A 10,600-nucleotide genomic window follows, 5' to 3' on the forward strand; every position below is an offset into this window, starting at 1 on the left:
GTGGGGGTGGGGGATCTGCGGGCTTTGGGAAATTTAGAGATTCATTTGTTGGGCTCATCGATTCAAAGTGCCATCTCGGCCGGCCTCCAGCTCCGGCGGGCGGCAGCTGACACTTTGCCTAATTAATGAGCGGCTCGGGGATGGGGTCCGTTCTAACGCCACGTTCCTCCTCGCGGCTTAGCTGAGGGGCCGGCCCAGAAGAACCCTCCCGGAGGAGCCGTCCAGGAAGGCCCTTCTTCGGCCGTCGGAGGCAAAGTTCTGGGACACTCAGACTCTGATTAGGATAGAAGTCAGTGCACTACAGAACTTTGTCTCCGGAGGCTGCACTCCGCCGCGGCCCCCGAAGGGTTAATGCGGCCGGCTCTGCCAGCTCAGGTGGACACGTCGCTCCAGGCGCCCCCACGGGTGGGGGTGGGGTTGACGAGGGGGACTGCCAGGACTTGGATCGCCCGAGGAACCCACCTGGCAAGCTGCCCCCACGAGCCACCACCTCTTTGGGAACTCTGGAGGCCTCCTCCTGGGCAGGGCAGGCTCTGGGAGCAAAAATAGCCCATCTGGGCTGCTCGAGGTTATTTTAGAGTGCGGCCAGGGCGAGCCATGCCTGGGCTTCTGCAGGAAGATCAGAGCGCCAGCTTGCCTGGAAAGCGCTTTTTCAGCCACATCCCGGGTTAGCCTCACCTGGTGCAAAGTCCCCAGCCCTGAACTGGGCGGAACTGGGGAGGCTAGCCTGCCGTGGGGCTTCTGGACGAGCCCAGGCAGCTTTCCCAGCCCTCACTAAGGAAGGCAGCAGGTTTGGGTCGCCTTTAAACTGGTTTTGCTTCGACAGATCATTTGGATGATTTAGAAATCCGTTCTGGCCCCCTCCTCCCCCCCCCCCCCCAGGAAGGGCTTCTCCCACCCCCGGAGCATGAACGTGCCAATCCCTAAACAGGGGGTAGGATTCTGGCGCAGCCAGCCGGGAGATTTGGCCCCAGACTCCTGCCCTTCTGCCTGGGTCCCTGGTTTGTTTGGTGTCTGGGCTTTGGGTCCCCCACATAGTTCCACACTGTCACAGAGCTCCTGGCCAGCTAAGGGAAGCTGTTAAGGCAGGAAGTCCTGTGGCCTCTTGGGTGCTGGACTCCAATGGGGAGGGAGTCTCAGGTTCACATCTCCTGAAGCGGAGACTCGGGAAATTCATTTAAAGGGCTCTGAGCCTCCCTTTCCCCATCTGTAGAATGGGACTAATGGACTGCGTCAAGGTTTCATAGGGTTTTTGTGAGGATTCGTGGCCATTGTTAATATGGAGGTCCTCATGGGAGCCGAGGTGGGGATGGGCTCTTTGCAGGCAGAGATGAGCCGAAGACTAAAGAAGGATCCTCGGAGGGCAGGTAAGTCCTGATGGTTTGGGATCACCCCCATAGGAATAGGGAGGATCGTGAAGGACTCCTGTGGGGACTGCCCTGGACAAAGGATGCAGCAGCAGAGGGTAGACCTGAGCTCTTGGGCCTTCTGGGCCCCTTCCCAGGCCAGGAATCTGCCTTCCATTTTCTTTCACCCTCTGGTCAATGGAAGAAGCCTCTGGGCTTCCCAAAGGAAGGCTGGATCGTTTTACACCTTGTGGCAAAATAAAAGCAAAAATGAAACAAGTTGTGATTCTTAAGGACTTGGAAGCCGGGTTGGGGGTAACTGAGGCAGCTCTGAGGACACCCCAGCTTCCCTGCTTTTCAGAATTCTCCGCCTCCCACTAAAAGCCCAATAGAAGGCCAGGTAGGTAAGAAAGAGAAGCCATATGGCATTGTGGGGATTGCTCCATTGGAGAGATTTGGAATTAGATGGAAGGAGGGGGAAGCACTTGGGTTCAGTGGGATGCTCTCCGGGATCTGTCCAGTTGCTTTACCTCCTTGCCTGTGTGTGATTATGGATTCAAAGGAAACCCAGGTGAGAATGGTCCTTTGGTGTTCCTGCACTGAATATTGATTGGACAGGACTCTGGTACTGGAGTACACATGGGATGTATTATTGATAGATGTTTGCTTTCTGGGAGTCGGAAAGGTATCCTTGAAAAGGACCCTGGCTCTGAAGTCAAGAGGACCTGAGTTCAAATCTTCCTGGCTCCTTCCATCTTCAACCCTGGACAAGTTGTTGGACCTGGTTAGTTCTTGGCTTCCTCCTCTGTAAAATGAAGAGGATCAGCTGTGGTGGGTCCCTTGGGCTCCACGTCCAGGCTGCAGGTGACCAGGTAGAGGCATTGTCTAGCCACAAGCTATTTCTGTTTCCAACCCTCTTGTCTCCTTCATTTTTGCTGCTTGCATTGAACACCCAGAGCTAGTGCTTTTTTAGCCTCCTAAGTATTTGGATGCCTTTGAACATCCTCTAAAGACAAGAATATTTCTACTTGGAGTCACAGGATGGATTCTTTCAGGTCTTTTCTTTAGAGCAAAGATTAAAAAGCATTCCAAAATGGGAGCCGTATGCCAGGAGAGGCCTTGGGAAGACCTCCATTCTCTTCCATTAGCCACCATTCCCACACCCATGGGTCCACATCAGCAGAGTGCTAGAGTTCTGGAATGAAGGACTTTGGGGATAAGTGGGGGAAGGGATTGGCTCTGACCCAGATTGGCTCTTCCCCATTCCTGGAAAGACTTCTGTCCTCCCCTCCGGCTTCTTTCAAAAGTCACCTCCTACCCAAGGCCTTTACAGGCCACTCTTCCTTCCCCATTCCTGGCTGCTTGTGTCTCTCCCCAAAGAAAGTACCTCGGTGTTTTTCCAAGCCTTGTCATACATGGTTTTCCCCCGTTGGTGAGGTCTTCGAGGGAGGAGTTTCCTTTTCCCCCTTTGTATGATTGGTGCCCAAATCGTAGCAGATGAACAAATGCCCCAGTGATGGGATCCCATGTGGAGCTGAGGAGGCCTTAGAGGGCATTTTGCCCAGCTCCAATTGTCAGGTAGCCTCCAGAGAGATGGAGTCACTCGGGGTCTTTCCTGAAATGAAAATGGGGCTCCAGACCCAGATGAGCAGATCCCCCTCCTCCCAGGCTTGCGGGCTACCTACGGGACTGAAGGCGTCTTCAGACCCCAAACTGGGCTGTCGGGACCCTGCCCAGATCCCTTTTCATTTCTCTACATCTCAGAAGTCAGTTTGGGGGTAATAGCAGTTTGGCTTCATTCGAGAGAACTTCCCACGAGTCCCAAGTGGATCCTTCTCTTTGGCATTCACCTGGAAGCTCCAACCTTGGGGGGGATTCCCGGATTTTCCCCTCTTGGGCACCGGGGCCCATCCCTGTGCTCCACTCCTGGAGGGCAGGGCCTGCTCTGTTTTTGTCTTCCTAGCCCAAGTGCCTGGCACTGAGGAGGACCCGCTTCAGAAATCCAGGCTGGTGGAATCAAATTCAGACAAAGCAGGCATGTGAGAAGGGCAGAGAGGAGTAGGACCACTTCATCTTTACTGGGGAAGGGGGACGGAGGAGGAAGCTATCTTTTGTGGCATAGCACCTCTCTTCCTGCCCTCAGGTGATATGGATGATAGTCTCTTGGGGGGGGGGGAGATCCCCATCTCCCTTCACCTGTTTGAAAGCAGGAGGGCCTCCAGTGAGGGGTCATTGGCCTGGGGTTTGCCTCCTGCCTCTCCCCTAGGCCTACCTGAGTGACTTTGGACAAGTCACTTCCCTCCAGTTCTGTTATGTAGACGATGAAGGGCTTAGACTTCTTTGTTCTCCACCATCCCTCCCAGCCCTGGATCCTTGATCCTAGGAACTGTGACATCTTAGGATTCCAATCTCTGCATCCTCCTGAGGGTTGTGGGAACTCAGGTACAAGATGGTGGGCACTTTGGCCGAACCCAAATGGAATTGAGTATGTGCTCCAGGGAAGACTAGGAATCATTTTACTTTGGTGGGAAAAGGTTGCCTTGAAGTATGTTTCCAAGGATAGGTAGGTGACTCGGTAGATAAGCGAGCCAGGTCTAGAACCAGGAGGACTTGGGTTCAAGTTTTACCTCGGATACTCGTGGGCAAGTCACTTCACCTCAGTTGCTGAGCCCTTACTACTGGTTGGCCTTAGAACTGATGCTTACTATCAATTCTAAGACAGAAGATGAACTTCCAGCAAGTCAATGGCAGGGATGGAAATCATTCCCCAGATGGAAGGGGATGTCTAGAAAACCTTCAAAGCAGGCCTCTGTCCCATTCCTACTTTTCTGGGTTCAGAATAGAGGAGCCAGTAGACTGTAAACTTCTCGAGGTCACGGACTTCCCTTTCCCCCCTTGTTTTGGCTTTCAAAGAAGATGGATGGACTGCTAGACCCAGTCGGAAAGACCTTTCGGAGCCCTCCTCAGACCCTGCAGAGCTGTGTAATGACCCTAGGCTAATTATTTCCCCTTTGCCTCAGTTTCCTCAGCTATAATATGGGGCTAAGGATGTGGTGAGGATCAAATGAGATCCCATTTTTAAGGCACTTTCTAAATGCCTAGCACATAGTAGGCACTTACTAGGGGGGAGGGACTTAATCTAGAGGCAGTGACAGATGAGCACCCATTGCAGTTGTGCATTTTGGAGGCCAAGTAGATGGAGACTAAGAAAACTGTGGTCTTTTTATAGCCTACCAGGTGAGGTTCAGCCCTGGGGCCTCCCCGGTTCAGTGCTGCCCCCTCTCCTCACCAGGCACCCACCTTGGACCTCGGGCTCCTCTTCTTTGGATGACCTCCAGTCATCCAAAGAATGCTGCCATTGCCCCTGAAAAGGGCCAGTCACCCCGCCTTGAAACTCTCAGACCCAAATTCTGCACTCTAGCCCCACTACCTAGGGGTGACATCTTCCCCATTAGAATGGGAACTCCCCAAGGGCAGAGACTCCATCTTGGGATCCGGGGGCCCCATGATGGGTGCAGTCAGCCCTTAGCAGATGCTCCTTTCATTCCTTTGCTTCATCCTAGTGTAATGGAAGGAACACTGAGATGCCTGTTGAAATGATGCTTCAAGCTGGGCAGGACCATGGAGGCCATCCAGTCCAACACCCTCCTTTTACTGAGGAGGAAACCGAGGTCCTTCGGGATGAATGAATGGCAGAACTATCTCGGGTTCTAACCCAGGACTTCGGATTCTAGAGGCCACATTCTGCCCATGGCTCTGCCTCTTGCTTTGTCCTTGGTCCACACCAATTACTGATTTGGGAAGAACCTCGGAGCCCCCGTTTCCCTTCCTGTAAGATGAAGGAGTTGCCCAACGAGCTTTTTAAGGCTTTTGTTGCTAGATTTCTGCCTGGCTTGGCTGCTGTGCCTGCTGGGGGCATTGCTTTGCAATCTTAATCCAAAGGTCATATTGCATATCTTTGGGTAAGGAGTGTAAACTAAGTGAAGAAAGTGCTCTGCGTGAGCAGCTGGGATCCTTCTGTCAGGTCTGTGAGGGCCAAGTTCCATAAACTCTTTCCTATGAAATACTTAGAAATGGCAGTCAGGCTCTGTCTGAATAGTGAAAAGTGTCTTGCTCTCAGGCCCAATAAATCCTGGGTTCAAATCCCCCTCGGACCCTTCCTGGCACTGGTGACCTGAATTCCACATAGCAAATGCCTATGAAGTGGAAGTTAGCTTCTGAGCCTCAGTGTCCCCATTTGTAAAATGAGTAATAAGGATGCCAGTAGAACCCACCTCATAGGCTTGCGAGGGTTACAGGAAGATGTGCACAAGCTCCTTACATAAAGTGTACAAAATAAGTTAACTATCCAAAGCTGGTCTTATCAAATGGATGACAGCAAGGCCTTTTGGGGAAGGAGTCAAGTAGAATGTGGCACGTGCCTGGCTTCCCAGGGGTGAGACAGAGTCATGCAATGATAGGAAGAACACATGGGAAGTCTTCTCCTCCCTCCCTGCTTCCTAATCCCAGCCCTGCTGTTGAGTCAGGTTTTTTCCGAGTCACTTGCTGGTTGATTTGATTAGATTATAGGGCGGACATGAGGGCTTCATCTTGTCCCTAGCTCTGGGACTGGAAGGGACCTCAGAGGCCATCCGGTCAGCTTCCTTGTTTTACAGGAGAGGAAACTGAGTCGATGACTTGTCCAAGGCCAGCTAGCAAGGGACCAGGCAGTTTTCCACTCTCAGAAGTATTAATGGAAGGGAAGAGGGGGCAGCGAGGTGGCTCAGTGGTCAGAGAGCCAGGCTTAGAGTCAGGAGGTCGGACACTTTTTAGCTGTGTTACCCTGGGTGGGCAAGTCATTCAGCCCCCCATTGCCTCTCCCTTCTGCCTTGGAACCAATACAGAGTATTGATTCCAAGATGGAAGGTAAGGGCTTAAAAAAACACTCTTATTCAAGCAGGACTCGGTCCACTTGGTGCAATCATGGTTTTGGATGAGACTGAAACTTGTCAGAGGAGGAAGCTGGAAGAAATTGACCCCTGAAGGGTTTCTAATCTACGTTAGAATCATTCACATGCAAATATGCTTGAGATCTATTTATACAAATCTGGTATCTCCTTCCCCCTCCCCTCCTCCCTCCAGGATGGAGCTAACTGTCTGATGAACAGATTATGAGGCTGCTCTTCATCTGGAGGGGTCCTTGGCCAGAATCTTCTGGCAAATCTGCCCTGCTGCAGGGAGAGAATATAGCTTTTGAAATCCTGGGGCCTGTTGCCAGGTCTTGCCTCTGCTCCTTAAACACTGAAGTTTTAACTAGTCAGGCAGGTAGAGTGGTGGGCTTCAAATCAGGAAGACTCGAGTGCTAATTCTGCCTCAGTTATAACATTTATAAAGCACCCACTATGTGCCAGGGTACCCTGCAAAGTCCTTTACAAATAATATCTCATGATCTTCCCAATCTGGGAGGGATTATTATCCCTATTTTCATAGATGAGGAAACTGAGGCAAAAGAAAGTTAAATACTTGCCCAGGGTTAGGTCGTTAAGTGTCTAAGGTCACATTTGAACTCGGGTCTTCCTGACTACTATGGTGCCCCTCAAAAACTAGTTGTATCCATTAATTATACCTTTTAGCCTCAGTTTCCTCATATGTAAAATGGTGGTAATCATCACAGCAAATTTCCAGGGTTTTTGTGAGATGAGATGTGTAGCAAACCCTCAAGCTGTACCTAAGTGTCAGCTATTATAATTATGAATCCCTTTGAACTGAATTTATCCATAAATTGCTAACTGAGGGGACTGGGCAAGATTCGTCCCCTCCTCTCCTCTCCTCTCCTCTCCTCTCCTCTCCTCTCCTCTCCTCTCCTCTCCTCTCCTCTCCTCTCCTCTCCTCTCCTCTCCTCTCCTCTTTTTAAAAAACCTTTACCTTCCATCTTGGAATTAATACTGTGTATTGGTTCCAAAGCAGAGGAGTGATAAGGGCTAGGCAATGGGGGTTAAGTGACTTGCCCAGGGTCACACAGCTGGGAAGTGTCTGAGGTCAGATTTGAACCTAGGACCTCCTTCTCTAGACCTGGCTCTCAATCCACTGAGACACCCAGCTGCCCCTCCCTAGAATGTCTCTTGAGGGTTGGCATCATTTAGCTTTTGTTTTGGGGTCCCCAGTAAATTTAAACTCAAATTAAAATTTTATTAATTTAAATTATTAGAAAAATTTAAATGCAAAATTCCTTGGCTCCATTGGAAGAGACCCCAAAGTCCATCTAGATCAACTTCCTCATTTTATAGATGAAGGAACTGAGTCCTTGACACTGACTTACTCAGGGTCAATCTATTCTTGTATAGAAGTTCCTGAAAGATAGTGGTGTTAAATGCAGTTTATCTAACTTGTTCTCATAGAAAATGATGAAGTTTGAACCACCATGAGGAGAGATCAGGCTTCCTTTGAGCTGGAGAGTCAGGTTGGATAATTGATTCTATGGGGACCTGCATCAATATTTGGAATCAGCATGGGCAGAACACCGAGTGGAAAGATCTGACTTCGAATCCTGGGTCTATTACTTTGTACCGTGTAGAGCCTCAGTTTCCCTGTCTGTAAAATGGAGGAATTGGTCTGTGTGTCCTCTGAGCTGCCTCATTGCAGCCTAAGCCTAGGCTCCCAAGTTGTGGGAAATGTTCCTACGTGAGGCTTTTAATCCCTGCCCAGTTCAAACCAGGCTTCTAATTTATAGACGAGTCCTCCCCCACTTTCTATTTGTATTTTTTTATCTGGATTGTTCCTAAGCCTTCTGGGGTTTTGCTGGGGAATCAGATTGCTTCCAGGGCTGATGTCCAGCCTCGGTTTATTTTCACGAACCTTGGCATGGGGCGTTTACCTACGGTGAGATAATGATATCCTTTGGCATGGTGCCTTTTCACATATCCTCCCCTGAAACAGGCTCTCAGTGCTCCATTTCTCCCTTCAAGGTTAGAGCCCCATTTGTGGCGGCTGCTCCTTCGCTTGTTACCTTTTGGTTTTTAAACCAGGGAACTCTTGCTGGACCTTTCCCCATCCCTCGGTCCTCCTCTTAGGGAGTTCACGTATCTGTTCTCTCCCTTCCATTCCTGCCTACATAGGGTTGGCTAATGTTTAGCTTAGATGTTTTTGAGGAGAAGAAGCCAAGGCATAGCTCTGCACACTCCAGCCCTGGAGACCATTCCCAGCCTGCTGAGGCTCCTGCCTACCCTCCAAAAAGAGAAAAAGGAAAAGGGACAACCCTGGTACCATGCAGGAATATTCCTAGAGGGAAGGGGCCAGGCGACGGCATCCATCGCCAGATCATTCCCAAACATTGAACCAACTTACAATCATTAACTCCTTAGTAATTATAAGTCACTGGATTCTGCTGTAGCTTTCCAGGTACTTAGAGTTTTACTCTAGTCTTATAACCCCTGTGCTTGGATGTACTTGAAAGAATCCAGATTCAGGCAGCAGAGTGGCCTGACCTAGAGCCAGTATTAATAGGGAGTTGGTCCAGTGGAAAACACGCAGAATATGGAAGCTCAGGAAGTGGGTTCAAATCCTGCTTCTGCCTCATTGGACCAGTCACTTCACTCCAGGGCACTGAATTTTCAGTGTGAGCATTGACACTTTGGAAATCAGTGGATAACACACACCATCAGGACTCTGGAGAAAATGTAATAATGAAGATTAAACCTAAAAAGGAGAGAGCAGGTTGTTAATATTTACTAGCATCTGCCTGACTTTACTCCTTTGGGTTTCCAGTCCCTGAGGTTTCATGAGGCAGTGTGTAAGTTCCTGCTGCTGTATCTGTGATGCTACGGATATCTTTTCAGGGGTAAGGCTGCCGTTTGGGAAGCTTCTGAAGCAAGAAGGTGTAGCTCAAGCATGCCTCAAGCACACTCGAGGCTATTTCAGTCCTTACTGACCTCATTTGCTGGGACTTGCACACGTTTTAGGGCTCTAGGTGGCATTTGTACCAACCATAGTTTCTGATTTTTTTTAAGGTCTTAAGACCTTAAAGATAGCAATGCTAATTGCCACCTTTGAGAGTACCAAGCAGAGGGCCAATTTCCCTTTGGTGGGAAGTTTATGGATTGTCCCAGTTAAAATTCTTCTCTTTGTTGATTATCTCCAGTTTATTTTGTATATTGTTGTTTACTCCTTGGATCCCCCATTAGACTTTGAGTTCCTTAAGAAGAGGGCGCCTGAGGGCAGCAAGGTTGTTCAGTGGTTAGAGTCAGTCCTGGAGATAGGAAGTCCTGGGTTCAAATTTCATCTCAGATATTTCCTAGCTGTGTGACCCTGGGCAAGTCACTTAGCCCCAGTTGCCTAGCCCTTACTTCTCTTTTGCCTTGGAACTGATCCTTGGTATCTGTTCTAAGACTGAAGGTAAGGGTTAAAAGAAGAAGAAGAAGAGGGCCAAGGGGTATCTCTCAGACACTCTCATCCCTTAGAGCATGCCTCCTTCCCCGTGCCTACTGGAATCCACTAGCTTCTTCAAAACTTAGTTCAAGCTGCACCTGCAAAGTTTTCCTTCCCTCTCCTCCCAGGTTGGTCCTTTTCCTAGAAATTACTTTGTACTAACTTGGGCTGTATCCTAGGTAGAATGGGCGCTCCTTGTGGGCAGGGATGGGCTATTTGTTTTTGTCCTTGAGTCTGGCATGTTCTAGGTTCTTTTTATTTTTTGAACCCTTCCCTTCTGCCTTAGAATCCATACTGTGTATTGGTTCCAAGGCAGAACAACAGTAAGGGTAAGCAGTGGGGTGAAGTGACTTGCCCAGGGTCACTCAGCTAGGAAGTGTCTTGAGGCCAGCTTTGAACTCAGGACCTTCCATCTCAAGGCCTGGCCCTCAATCCACTGAGTCCCTCACTGCCCTGCCATAGGTGTGTGTATGTGTGTGTGTGTGATTTTATTACTTTCCATGCACCTCTTTTCCCCATTATTTCACCAGGGATCTTGGAAACTGCTACTAACTTCATTTTTTAAATATTGAATTTTTTTAGTTTTCGTAGGTTCTTAATAATTGTGAAATGGAATTCAATTCAGGCAGAAGGCATCGGCCAAAGGAAGCTCTGGCTGAAAGAGGGTGATGGCATTTCTGTCCTCCTCTACGTATCTGCCATTTCTAATGGCCATTCTCATAATTCGGCTACTTGTTTTCTCTATAATCTGTAACCACATCTAATCTGGAGGCAAGCCTGAAGAATCGATGGGGTGTGCTCAGAACAGAATGAGTTGGCCTTCTCGGAAGAGGGCAGGGGTGGATGGGAGC

At 49.5% G+C, this 10,600-nt stretch overlaps 1 non-coding gene across 1 annotated transcript; it reads left to right on the forward strand.

The window, feature by feature from the left end:
* Positions 1-247: 247 nt before the first annotated feature.
* Positions 248-315, forward strand: MIR148 (microRNA mir-148). Its single transcript, NR_034968.1, has one exon. It is a non-coding gene; the product is annotated as a microRNA mir-148 (primary transcript).
* Positions 316-10,600: the final 10,285 nt, after the last annotated feature.

The sequence above is a fragment of the Monodelphis domestica genome, chromosome 5 (genome assembly GCF_027887165.1).
Source record: "Monodelphis domestica isolate mMonDom1 chromosome 5, mMonDom1.pri, whole genome shotgun sequence".
Taxonomy (NCBI): domain Eukaryota; kingdom Metazoa; phylum Chordata; class Mammalia; order Didelphimorphia; family Didelphidae; genus Monodelphis; species Monodelphis domestica.